A 13,458-nucleotide genomic window follows, 5' to 3' on the forward strand; every position below is an offset into this window, starting at 1 on the left:
TCAAACACAATTTGGTACAGAAGGATTTCATTGTTGACCTTAACATACTGCTGCAGTTCTCAGTTAAGGATTTACACTTTGCGTCAGACTTTGGGTAGTTATGGCGATTACAGAAAATACAAATATTTATTCATACAAAAACTGAATTTTCAAGAAATGCTGGCAAGTGAATTTTAATTGGAGAAACATGATTGGAAATTTGAGCCTTTTCCATTACAGCTGTGGACAATGTGGAATATTTGGATTGGCGTATTTGAACTATGTAAAGCACTTTGCCAGTTCTCCTTTTGGAATGTTCTATATAAATATAAATGTACTTGGTCTGTCAAGGTCAGGAAATAATTTCCAAAGTGAAGCCCTTCATATTAATGCCGTCCATGCTAAAGCCAAGTGACTTTTGTCCGAGCTCCACCATTGGGACAACATTCACCGCAGTGACATTTAGAACAGAATACGATGGCATTTGATTTGCGCTTTTACACAGTATGTGAACTTCCAGAAATATATCAAATGTTTGGAACATCATTTCCAAGGATTCATCTAATCTATAAAAACCCAAGCCAAAAAAAATAATAATAATAATTCAACAAATTTAGAATTTCATCTTATTAAGCACCAGTAAATATGCAAATCAATTCCACCGGCAAAGTGACTGCGCTGGAGTGAAAGTGAAAATCGGATTTGAGCACTCATACATCACTGGCTCTCGGCAGCGGTGTCATGCAACTAATCACGCTCCTTGTTCTTTATTTGTATGCTTGGCAACTTTGCATTTTGACACTCAACGTGCGCATTGGAAAAGAGCCAAGTACACTTGCATGGTGGCCGTTGTCACACTCACAAAAATACCACACATCTCACATGACCCTGACTATGTCCAATCCAGTAACTGTAGACATGACGATGTCACAGACCTAATAAAGCTGATCTATAGCATACCGTGAGTTGCAAAAGTATGTGCCCAATTTTAGTATATGTGAAAGGATCCTATATTAAATTAAAAATGGACTATTTACAATATGTACTCACATTGCACTCTTGAAATGCCAATCAGTAGAATTGCCGTAGATTTCTCTGCCAGTAACTATGCAGAAAATGACCGTATTTTTACGACTATAAGGCGCACCGCATTATAAGGCGCACCCTCAATGAATAATTTTTTTCCATATATAAGGCGCACTGTATTATAAGTACTAGTATACTAGTATAAAATCTTGCAGTGGGGGAGGAGCTATTTGATGGAAGATTTTGTAAACTAAGATTGCATCTGCATATTTAACAGTATTGTTTCAGTTCAGGCGTTTGTGTTTTTTTAATATCCGACGGTGGTGGTTTTTCGTTTTCTGTTTTTTCCATATATAAGGCGCACTGGATTATAAGGCGCACTGTCTATTTTGGAGAAAATTTACGACTTTTAAGTGCGCCTTATAGTCGTGAAAATACGGTACATTCTTATAATCACGAAATAATAATTTTCAGACTAATTAAGAAAAATGGGATTATTTCTCTTGACAGCCACTGCCATAGATCTTAAACAGAAACTATGACATCAAAGTGTGCAATGGACTTGAGGGCCTAATTTCTACTACAATGCATCAAAAGGTGGACTAGGTTCAATCCTTTCATTGGGATTATTTGTCAGAGTTTTCACATGCAATTCCCCTTGGAAATTGCTATTCCTCCAATTGGCTTGGCTGTGGATAGACAGAGTATAGCAGTGTAATGCAGTTTTTTTCCAACACTCGCTCTCTCGGTCTCTCTCCCGCTGAGATTACCGTGAGCTGTCAAGGAGCACATTTGTTTCCAGTGCAGCCTGTACTAAATGTATTTTAAAGAAAATAACTTTTTTGTCCTCTTCTATTTGCTCTCTCACTCTGTCAGCCTCCCTTGGTTTTTCTATTTGGTGTGCTAGATCATTGATTTAGCTTGAGAGGACGGAAATAACAGTTAGCTGTGATGCTAACTATCACAGCAATTACGTACCATTATTTGTGCGTATATGTGTGTGTGTGTGGGTGTGCAAGGATGTGAGTGCCTTATCATGAGAAACAGACTTGGACGTGAACAGGGTGGTGAGCAGGAGGGGAAATGGACTGCAGGGCTAGCGGTCGGGGTGGAGAAAAGCGACAGTGAAATTGAAGGATAAGGAAAGAAATACGCAGCCACAGATGGGAGGACACACGGCGCACACACGTGGAGGATATCAAAAAGGGATAATGTGCTAAGAACGAGGAGGGTGCCAGATACCAGAAACAAAGCAGCTGAGTAGAAGGGGTTTGGGGAGAAAGCACGACGTGATTCGGGTAAGAAGTGGAAAGGGGAAGCAAGGAAGTGAATGTGATTGTATCATTTTCAGGGGAGAAATTGATTATTTGACTTTATCTCATTTGCCACACACTTCAGAGGTCTGAATCATTTTTTAGGGATTTGTAAGAGTACCTAAAGGGAAGGTAGAACTCACCTAGCAGAAAAGACGTTCACTATTCATTATTACGCTTCTTTTGTCTGTGCTTTAAGTGCTCCTAATCAGTTCTAATTTAGAGCAGATTCACAATTACCTGAAATAATGTAGAAGGATGAGATGCTGTTTGCATTCATTTTCCACAAAGGTAGGCTTTGGCCTCTCAAATGGAATTTTTTCTTGTAAGAGTACTTTCCACATGTCTTTGTATCATGTTATAAATGGCATGTTTATTCACATCTGTATTACTGACTGTACATTTAATGATATGTATACCATTTATATGTCCTTATGTATTCCTCAGTGATGAATTTGTCAAAGGTAAATTTAACATTCCTGTCAACATGATTAAAATGTCACGACACCAATTTAAATGGGAAACGTTTTACATTTAAATATGCTAAATTTGACATTTTAATGTATTGGCTTTCTTGAGCTTTTTATCCCAAACAGAACATTACAAAAGACAGCTTGTGAGCATTGTAGCTACATAGTTTGAATCCTTAGATACAAAAAAAGAAGACATATGGGCCTCCTCCAGTGACCTGAAACCAAATTCAATGGTTCATTTCATTCTGCTGAATCATGTCATGTCATGCAACCTTTCACGTCAACTTGTAACTGAACTTTTGTCTTCTCTTGTCGAAAAAACTACTGTATCATGTCTTTTGAGTGCAAAAACAAATGAAAAGAAAATGGATGTGTTAATTGGGAGATATGAATGTAAAGGTATTTAAAGATCAATACGGGCCTGAGTGGAGAGTGATAAGGTAGACGAAAGGAGGATTGGGGGCAAAAGGAAGAAAGAAGAGGAGGTGACAGCCTAAAGAAGGAACGAGAGAGGTTTTGATGAGCATGCGAGAAAGCGCGTGGAAGAGAGAGAAGCTGCTGTTTGTCCTCAGGCTGCTCTCTTGGAGGAAGGACAAGGATGAGGGGGCGGGCGGCTTGCAACATTTACTGACACAGGCATTGAGCGTGTGTTCTTGCTCGACTCAGAACAGACACCTCTTCCCCTTTGTCGATTTCTTTTGGCTTGTCCCGTTAGGGACATCCTCCCCTCGAACATAAACTAGCGTCGACCATCGGTCTTTACCAACTTGCTCAAGATTCATTCCATACAATTGATGCCAACAAATCAGGTTACATAACAATGACTAAAACGCCAACCTTCACTTCGACAGGACATGTTATCAGGTGTGGTAGGTAACATCATAACCAAGTGGTCCCAAAAATGACACCAAAAAACGTATTATACGTACATACAAAAATGTATGGTGTACTATATCCTCACATACATTATATAGGATATTATCCTGTATAATGTCTAGTCAAGCCGACAAAGAACCGCCACCTGGTAGATGTATGCAATTGTATTGTAAGCCCAAAACAGAAGCGTGATGGACAGAAGATCAGAGCATCTGGGTCACCATCCAGAATAAGAAGTCCCTGGCGGCCCAAAAAGTGAGGCACATACCACCAACGTCTGTCTGGTACTCAGCTTAGAAGAGGATGAGGGGGATAAATGAGGTAGCCCAGGAGAATGTCACCTCACTAGCTCTAGCTTAAAAGCTCATTTGTTTCACAATCACACACAGCTAATCGCGACCTTTGACGGCCAAAATAGCAAACCCCCCCGCCCCTCGCCAGTCTTTATTGTTTGATCCCAAGAGCAGCAGGCTCCCCAGGACATGAAGTTTGATAAATGATAGTTTTCCATGACTTGGGAGCCTTTTGAAGCATAAAAGTGTGGCAGCTGTATCGCAAACGATGAATATACTTGTAGAGTTAGCTCGGTGTTTTGATACCTAGATTAAATAGATTCATCAATTTTAATACCACTGACTCATTTTGCACCATTAAATTAGTGTTCTTTTATCTTTCCCAATGCCTTTTTGCACAATTAATGGTTTTCAAAACATTGTTTGCATCTTAAGCAAGCCACTGAATTAAACAAAAAAAATAGGTTTTGAACATAAATTTTGTGTAGTTTCCAATTTCACTCGCCTTTTTAAGGAAAAAAAAAATTTTTCTATGAATTTGTTTTGCTTTACTATTAACCCTTCTAATGACAGCAATAAACCCAAATCTATTTTGACTGGGAGAGATGGCAGCTGTCCTACAAAAACACTGCAAAAAGATACATTGACACTCACATAGATGAAATGAATTTGACGTCTATTACCGTCAATGGCAGCAAAGGTTTACAATCAACAAAATATTGCAGAGATATAAGAATATAACAGGTGGAACTTGCTGTAAAATGCTTGGGTATTACATTTTAAGGCTTTGCATAAAATAAACTATCCTCATTTTTTTTCTTGAATGGAAATTTCAAGTGTAAAAGATGATTACATTAAGCCTAATTTCCAATTTTAACATACCCTATTATAATCTCAAGTCCTGCAGCCAGATGAGGGCACGCAGTCTCTCACACACATAAACACACATACTCAAAATGAAATAAGTTAATTGCATCTTAAATTAGGGGAAGAACTTTGCTCCATAATAAAGCTTTACTATCAAATGCAGAGCTGGCCCGAGGCCCCCACAGAGACGGCGCGTGCAGCGGCGTGCACTCTGATGCGTGTAAAGCTGTCAGCAAGATCATTTATCTAGCGCCTTCCTCTCATCTACACGGGCTTCTTTGTTTTAGAGATACCGCACTGATTTCAGAAATGATGTTATGGTAATTGGATTGTCAATGTGTCAACATTCCCTGCTGGCATCAAATCTACTGTTTTGGGGTAAAAAAAAAACATATCACAGTCAATCAATTATTTGGCCATGCTTAAAGGTTTATTATAGGACTGTCGAGGTGTTTATCGAGGTATTATACAAGATCTGTTTTTCTTTTAAAGTGCTACTGCAGTAGTGATTCTCAATTATTAGTGTGGTTTGAGTAATCATCAGGTTTTTACATTGGCACCAATGGACACTAAGGTCAAGTGAACAAAATACCTTCCAAAATCTAATGAATTATTATATATTATAAACTTTTAATTTACATCTTTGTAGATTTAAAAAAAAGGGTATATATACACACACACGATGCTGCATATCACTATGAAATGAAGATTAAACGTGTTTTTATGAACATTTCCGAGATATCAGACAACACTCATAAAACGTACTCTGTTTACTTGTGCAAAAATGCAAATAAAGATGAATATAAGCAAGCAGCCAGTAATGAGCTGCCAAATGGGTGTTGAGGGAAGAGCACATCTGTCCCATTATTGCTTTTTTTTTTTAATTGTTTATGATTGCATGAATGCTTTCTATTCAATTTCTCAATAAGGAAACAGAGACTGTGCACTCATTTGCATTGCGTACTTACCTTTTTCTGCCACTGATTAATTACTATTTATGGATATCTTCATCCTGGTTAAACAATGGAGTTATTGTTGTACAGGTGGCCCGACTCACCTTTTCTGAAAGACATTAGATTCATTTTTCATGAAACTGACCTCAGTGGGTGAAAAGCAAAGCAATACTTTTGTACTTGTGAACAAACATTTGTGTACTCTGGAATCTTATTAACATTTATCATGATTCTCTTTTATTTGAAGGCATAGTTAGTCACTTCAGAAACTTTCTTGGTACTATACAGCTTTGTTTGATTAAATTATCTGCTTTTACACCTCAGGTAGTAATCAGAAACAGTACAACGTACTTTGGATTTACTAACAAAAATGGGCGTTAACAGGATACACACCGGGTTGACTGTATGCATCAACACACTAAAGCTAGCTAACGCGAGCTAAAGTTAGCTTATTCCCACTATTACGGAAAAGCAGAATAAATCAAACAATAAGTCAAACAAGTGCCGTTTGAGCATATCTTCATCATCTTCTATTTTCGTGAAATAATATGTTTAAATCATGTTTTATGTTGGCCCGTTACTACTTACCATCCATCCCATGTGACACCCTCAACTCAACTGATTGGTAAAAAAAAAAAAAAAAAAAAAAAACATTAATTAATTAAATAATTTAAAAACATTACAATTTTTAAAACGTTTCCAGCAATTAAACTGTGAATTTTAATCCCTATAATAAAACAATTTTATTTTAATTTAAAAAAAATATGTATCAATATAATGATAAAGTGATGATATTATATATATAAATTAATACATCACAACGTGTGTACTTTTACTGCCTCTGATCTCTGCAGTGGGGTCCCCATGCGACATTTAAGGTGTGTGCACCCATTTTTGTAGCCTTTCATCTTGCAGTCTTTGAGGAAATAAGCCGTGACATACAACAAGTCAGAGGTCACAACACTGGGTAATATTGGGTGCTCCACACATTAAATCTTGTTGTTTTTCCCTTTTGCACGTGACAAGGCACATCTGAGCCCACCTGAGGCTGTCCTCACCTGCCTTGTTATTGTGGAATTTTATTTTTTCATCACACAGTTCATTTAGTGTGTGGGAGTCTGAGTGTGTCGTATTGTGTTGTGCAGGGCAAGAAAGGAAAACATTGTCGCTTTGGGGAGAAAAGAACATGGGTATCATTTAGAAGCAGCATCTAAAAGTATTTTCTTAACCATCAAAGCCTTAAAATGTGTGAAGCCTTGAATAAAAAAGAAATGAAATTAAAACAAAATAACACTATAACCCCATTCAACCACCCACAGGATGCTTGGATACACTTTTCTTTCAATTTGTCTTTTATTAGTTCGTCCACATGATTCAATAACAGGTTGAAGTTGGACAGAGAAGGACTTTTTCTTTCATTGAATGTGTTTAGGGAATCTAATACACAAGTGGATATGCAAAATTGTATCATTTTGATGGTTAGTTATAATATTCAGTTTTTCATAAATCTAAAACAATGTTTATTTTAGCCTTTTTTATATATTTTGAGATGAATTTTTTAAACTAAAAACACAGAAAAAAATGATTAAAAAATTACAATTATTGATTAAAAAGGGGGAAATCAGGAAATGTAATATACATCTATACTATCATTTTAATTTGTTTCCAAAACAGAAAGTCACCACTCATGATTTACTTTCCCGGGCCACACAAAATGATGTGGCGTGCCACATTTGGCCCCCGGACCGCCACTTTGACACTCTATATTTTCAAGTCAGACGCACAAAAATCAATTTTGCTGGACACACAAAAACATTATTACTATTTTTTTAAATCAACAATAAGTGACTCAGAAATGCTTCAAAATCAACAGGAAAAAATCCAAAAGGAGTTTACCCACTACTATGAAATGGCATTTTCTAGTTCCACTGAGTATCACAAACTTCTGCTATGATTGATGCTTAAAAACCTGCTGAGGGGCAGATCATGTTGGAAAAAAAAAACGGCATTTTCTCCCTCCCACACATTCCCGACTAAGCCAAGGATTTGAACGCCTCTACTGTTGCCTTCAGCAACACATTTCTACTTTAACCCCCCCAAAACTTTCCATCCTTTTGCAGCTTTCTCCACACTTTTGGTCAATGTGCCTGCCATCTATGTAAGGGCACGAGAAACAAACACAGTCCCCCCCCCTCGGGCACAACATTGTGGACTCCCCTTAGAGAGTGTTTGAAACACAGAGTGAATTTCAAATAAGCTTCCACTCATGTAGTCCAGCGGAAAAGAGGAGAGGTATTCATCCTAAGTGGAGGAAGAATGACAAGTGAGTGGGTGAAAGTGGAGGGAAAATTGAGGCTTTGGCAGAAATACAGCATGAAATTGTTTGCGTTTGCAGACGCCATGGCCCGCAAATGGAAGCCTTGTGCAAAGAGAAGAGAATGGAAGAGAGGAGGTGGGAGAATGTCAAAGCTTTCTGTGTCGCTAGTGCCTTCAAATCACATGGTGTTCATGCTCCTTGTATATAAAGCTCACCTGTACACATGAGCTCTGTGGACAAATCTACTGAACTCTTGACTCCTTGAGCTCCTTAACGTGGAAGACGCAAGTGAGCAGTAAGAAATGAAAAAAAAATGCATCTCCACGACTGTCAAATACCTTGAATAAAACATATTTTATTAGATCTGGGGGAAAAAGACGTACAAGTAGGGAGAAATGTTGGTGAATACATTTCAATACAAAAAAAGACTGTGTTGAAAATGCTAAAATGTTTAAGGCCTGGATCAACACAAAATTATGTTAAGTAGAATATTAGGAGATTCAAGTAATATAAGGAGAAAACATTTGTTATTTTTATTTTGTCACTTATTTTTTCATCTTTGGGCGACGTAAAGTCTTTATCAACACAAAATTGATTCTGGTATTATATTAAGATGTTGAAGTAATATTTGGAGAAAGAAAATATAAAAATAGGGGAATAACATTGTTCAATTGCAAATATGTTGTCATCTATAATAACATTATGACAGAAAAATCCAAATATTGCATGGTTGAAATCATAACATTGCAAGATTGAAACATTACTATTGCAATTAAGTCATATATTTTAATACTACACAATTAAAATCATCATGATTTGTGTCTTATGACATCATTTTGGGTTGTTAAAGAGGTTTACTCATTCACTGCTATTGACATTTTTACTTGGCATTACCGATCTTGTTTTAGTGTCAATGACAGCCAAAAATGTAATTCACGTCGTAAAACTAAAGTCATTTCAACAGCAAATTGTCATAATGATGTCTTTCATTACTTTATACTGTATTCAGAGTGGAAATCGGCCAAAATGACCGTGAGGTTAATATAAAAATCCTTCATTTTTTCCAACAACTCATCTCATGTTGTGCGAGTGTTGAGTCCCAGCAGGATGCAAAAACTGCCCCACTCCAGAAGAAGCTGTTATCCTCTTTGCTACCCGTGTCGACACTGTCGGCACAAGGGGGTGCTCGCAAGTGTGTGCACGTGGAAAGAAAGAAAAATGTGTGCACTGATGCGTGCTCCATTCTTTCCCCACACAGGACATCTGATAATAAGCCAATCACGGGCGCTGATGGAGATGGAAGAATGATGAGCGCCGCCTCCTCCCTGCAGGGAATGGGGGGGGGGGGGGGGGCTGCGGTAAGGGGCTAGGTAATAGATGGCGTGTGCTGATGCAGACTGGCTTCTCTCGCAGCGGGCCGAACACCTGAGACCAAAGCGGCAGCCATCGGATGACGGATTGTCTCGTGTCCGCCAAAGCCAGAGCGCCATACAAACCCAGCGTTGTCCTCCAATAAATCAGCTCTTCCGGAAGTACTTTTGTTCTGTTTGCAATCACAGGCAAAGTGGCAATTATGCTGTGATGTATTAAGAAATTAACAAGCGCTTGGTCAAGCTTTGTGGCATTTGAAATCTGGAAGGGAAAAAAACCTTGATGGACGAGGCTCATTGTGCGTTCATTGCTGCACCCTGACTGCACTAGGGTAATAAATGGAAATGTTATGTGACTTTGGCAGGGATACAAGGAAATAGGATGACTTATAGTAGGCGCTATTGCCGGATGCTTTTATCACCAAGTGCACGTCACCTTCCAAGATGGAGAAATTAAGAAAGTTCATTTGATAATTTGAAGTTTCGGAATATGAAAATTGAAGGCCCTGCTCTAGATTTGATTGGTGTGGCAACAACGCCGGCCACTAATCTTGTGAGTATAAGCAGTAATGAATGAATGAAAGAATATATGGACTTTTTTGTTGTTGTTGATTCATGTGAGAATCAAAAGCCAGGAACATTGTCGGGGACCCATACCACCCTGGTCACAACCTGTTCCAGCTGCTGCAAAAAGTATGGAAAAATAGGCTTAAGGACAGTTTTTTCCCCCACATCCATCAGGACTCTAAACTTGCGGTAGCACGACACACAATCCCATCTGTGAAATATCTTCAGGGTGAGGTAACGCACCTGGGTATGATGACAATTTGGCTTTTGTCAAGTCAATGATGATGACAAAGCCTATGTCTGATTATTATTATTAATATTATTATTATTTGTTGGAAATTAATCAATTGTTCACAGCAGGAAGGAAACCGTAACTCCCACGCAACCCTTAAAAATGAGTTTGACAGTCCTGCAAGTCAACAAAAGTGCCATGGAGAATAAATCGAAACAATTTGATGAAAAACGATGGCAAAATAGGCTGTAAATTGTTGAGTGCTTCGACTAGTCAAGAAGGCCTTGGCGCTGCTGTCCCTGACATTTCTGTGTTACTCTACGCAAACATTTATGGTACACAAACCACAACTTCCTTCTATTGAACCATATATTTTTTTTCTTCTTTTATTCTGTTGTCATTTCTTTTGATTCCATGCTTGAGAAACCAAACAAAATTTCTATATTATCTGTGAAGGCATTACAGGGACATCATGGCACAAAAGGCCCCGGGGAGTAAATCAAGTCAACTGAAGCGAATTGTTCCCGTTCCTGCAGCCTTTCATACATTCAAGAATATATATACTCCACTGAACAGTCAAGTCTTTTCATTCCGTCCATGTTTTTTTGTAGCTTTTAAATAAAATGGATTGACCCACTGATTTATATAGAAAACGTGTCGGCACAACATGCAAATGTACTGAGCCATATACGGTCAATCTACATAATGTGCACTCGGCAAACAGCCAATAAGCAATCATGGTGGAACGCACGGAAGGCATCACCATCGCATATGTGAACCCGCGATACAAATCAGAACCGTTTCTCCGAGTGCCTGCAGCGCCGAGATAAACAAACACGCCATTTGTCGAAGAAGGGGGCGACGGATTTGTGCGTGTTCCATCTCGGACAGACAAATCTCACTTCAATTCTTGTATCCGACTGCAATTTTGTCTTTTGACTTCTCCTACAACCATAAATAAATATGATAAATGATTGTATTGTTATATACTGTAGACATTCCCTAGTTGTTATTTAGTGGGAGCTTTTAAATGTTTTTTTTTAAATTAACTGTTGACTGGGGGGCATTTGCAAGGTTTGTCAGAAATGGAAATAAGAGTTCTTGGATCTAGATTGAAAGACTTTGAATTCCAGGTATGTCCTTGAATCTGGACTGGGATTCCAGGTAGATCCTTTGAACCTGAATAAAAAACCTTGTATTCCTGGTTGGTCTTTGAACCTGGATTTATGATTTTGGACCTCATGAAATGAGGTTTTGAAGCAAAAAAACTGAAAAAAAGACAAATTGTGTCTTGTCCTGCTTGTATTCTCCAAGGGTCACCAATTAATTTGTCAATTTTCAAGACCTAAACGCAGGTAAGCAAGCAAGGACAGCGAGTGGATTGCGCTTACAGAATCTTTGACAACTGTAGAAGGGTTATCAAAAAATAATAATCATAACAAAGACTTTGAAATCAAATAAGAACATCAAACCTAACAGATTGATTGTGGTGCCCATATAGAAATGGCTGGGCTGTCAGCTTAAGTGGCGAATGTGAAGAGGAGGAAAGACAGCTTGTATGTAAGCACTTGCCCATGTTGGAGTGCACAGCTGTCACGGCGCCCCCGCCAAACAAGGAGACAGACCGAAAGGGGCTTCCTATTCAATCCGAGACGCGGCCAGGACCGGAGTTTTCTACTGTCAGCGCGCACTGCTTTTATTACGTAAGTAGCAGATGAGAGAGGAGACGGAGAAGACAAATAGGAGAGGGCGACAGAGTGACAAACAGCCAGTGGGCGCAGAGAAAAGAAAGGGACCGACCAAGAGAGAGAGAGAGAGAGAGAGAGAGAGAGAGAGAGAGAGAGAGAGAGAGAGAGAGAGGAGTCTGACTCATTCCTACAGTGTTGGACAGAGAATTTAGCTGAGAGCCACGTAGGCGACAGCTTGAGAACAATTCAAAGTGCATTTGGCTTCTTTATCATCAAGCCCTCAATGTCTCAACTTGAATTTCATTCTTTCAGCAGCAGGGACCATGATTGACATCCAATCAGGCGCTGTCCGATTCCCCTCCTGTGGTCAATTAGATTAAATTAGATAACTTTATTCAGGAAATTTCACTATCACAGTAGCAAAAGGGTGAGAATACAGACACAGGAAAATACCTTTTAGACATAAATAAATAGGTAATAAAATATATATATAGTGATGTATTTATTCTCATTTTTTAAATTGAATTCATTATTATAATTGACATTTAAAGCTTCCATTACATATTGCACAAATAACAACTACAAACAAACATACAAATAAATAAGAAATCAAAAATGTTTGTCAAAAGACATTTTTTTAGGTAAACTGAGATTACTTATGGATTTAAAAACAACTGTTACACCTAAAAGAGAAGAAATCACCATTTTCCATTACTTCAACTTGGCTCCTTGACTGCCATTGACAAACATCCATTCCATGTCTATTTGCTGCCAACTCTCCCAGTTCAAATGGATTGGAATTCTCCTTACCAGCGACAAATCATTTAAATTCACAGGAGAAGGGACAGAAAGACACACCATAGTCCAGCGAAGAATAAAACTCGAGCTGAAACACATTCCAGTTTGAATACGCGGCCTAAAATGCCATTTTCAGTGGATCCATAGGGCGAGCCAACGACTTTCAGCTTGGCGTGTTCTCCATCGGAAAGTGCTCCTAGAAAGGCCAAGCTGTGAGCGCTACACTCAAATTGCTGTAATTATCTTCAATCAGTCGACAAGCAGGGGCTGGCTGAAAGGCTTCTCGCACACACAAACACGACGACACAGGACCAGAAGGAAGGCAAATATCAGTGGAAAGAAAAGAAAAGCACCAAAATCAAGCAGCGTGTCACCGTCAATAAGAATTTGAAATTGCATCCACTTCCTTTTTGCCTCTTAAAGCCTCTTATCGGCGGCCTCCAATGTTCAAGTTCCTGGCTCAAAGTGACAAAATGAATGACTTTTACAATTCTTTTTCAAATTCTGAACCGCTTATCTTCAAAATGGGGGTGCTGGAGCCTATCCCAGCTAACTATGGGCATCAGCCAGGAGAGGGACAATAATTTTCCCACTCACATTCATACCTAGGAGCAACCAGCTAGCTTAGCATACATCTTTTTTGGAATGTGGGAGGAAACCGGAGTACCCAAAGAAAACCCACTCAAGCCCGGAGAGAACATGCAAA

The 13,458-nt window shown here is 38.7% G+C and overlaps 1 protein-coding gene across 1 annotated transcript in view; it reads right to left on the reverse strand.

Annotated features, from left to right (window-relative positions):
* LOC144201620 (leucine-rich repeat and immunoglobulin-like domain-containing nogo receptor-interacting protein 3) overlaps positions 1 to 5,889 on the reverse strand; it is a 34,193-nt gene extending 28,304 nt beyond the window's left edge. The window contains exon 1 of the mRNA XM_077724358.1: positions 5,796 to 5,889. The gene's annotated coding sequence lies outside the window, so the exon portion shown is untranslated. The remainder of the gene's footprint in view (positions 1 to 5,795) is intronic.
* Positions 5,890 to 13,458: the final 7,569 nt, after the last annotated feature.

The sequence above is a fragment of the Stigmatopora nigra genome, chromosome 9, assembly GCF_051989575.1.
Source record: "Stigmatopora nigra isolate UIUO_SnigA chromosome 9, RoL_Snig_1.1, whole genome shotgun sequence".
In the NCBI taxonomy this organism is placed as follows: domain Eukaryota; kingdom Metazoa; phylum Chordata; class Actinopteri; order Syngnathiformes; family Syngnathidae; genus Stigmatopora; species Stigmatopora nigra.